Here is a 999-nt window from a genome sequence, read left to right on the forward strand (position 1 = left end):
AAGCAATATTGCATCATCTGCATATCACAGGTTGCTAATGAGTCTTCCTCTAATCTTGATGCCATTTTTTTCTTCATATAATCCACGTTCTCGGATGATTTGCCCAACACACAGGTTGAATAAGTATGGTGAAAGAATACAGCCTTGTTGCACACCTTTCTTAATTTTAAAACATTCAGTGTTCCCATATTCTCTTTGAACAACTGCCTCTTGGTCCGTGTACAGATTCCTCATGAGCACAATGAATTGTTCTGGAATACTCATACTTTACAATGTTGTCCACAGCTTGTCATGATCCACACAATCGAAAGCCTTTGTGTAGTCAGTAAAGCACAGGTAAACATCTGTCTGATGTTCTCTGCTTTCAACCAAGATCCATTGTACATCAGCAATGATATCCCTCATTCCATGGCCTCTCCTGAATCTAGCTTGAACCTCTGGAGGTTCTGTGTCAATGTATGCTTGCAGCCATTTCTGTATTACTTTCAGTAAAACCTTACTTGCATGAGACATCAAAGATATTTTCTGATGATTTCCGAATTTTGTTGGGTCACCTCTCTTTGAATGGTCACAAATATGGATCTATTCTAATCAGTTGGCCAGATAGTTGTCTTCCAAATTTCCTGGCATAGATCAGTGAGTGCCTGCTGTGCCACCTCACTTTCTTGAAAGACTTCACTTTTTATTCCATCAATTCCTGGTGCCTTGTTCTTTGCCAATTCCTTCACTGCACCATGGATTTCTTCCTTCAGTTTCATTGACTCTTGATAATATCCTACCTCTTGAATCAGTTGAACATCAACTATTATGTGCATAGAAACTTGAATTTCATAACAGTTTCACATCTTAAGAAGTTTGCATCCTTGATTTGTTTTCAACCGCTGGTAGTCCCTGATACTAAGATAGGATTCTGTGGCAATGATTCTGTTGTAAGTTGTTCAGTTTGTCTAACTGTAGTGGCTTTAGTGTTTTTGTGATGCTGGAAACTATGCCACTGGT

This window comes from Chrysochloris asiatica, unplaced genomic scaffold, assembly GCF_000296735.1.
Source record: "Chrysochloris asiatica unplaced genomic scaffold, ChrAsi1.0 scaffold00596, whole genome shotgun sequence".
Taxonomy (NCBI): Eukaryota; Metazoa; Chordata; class Mammalia; order Afrosoricida; family Chrysochloridae; genus Chrysochloris; species Chrysochloris asiatica.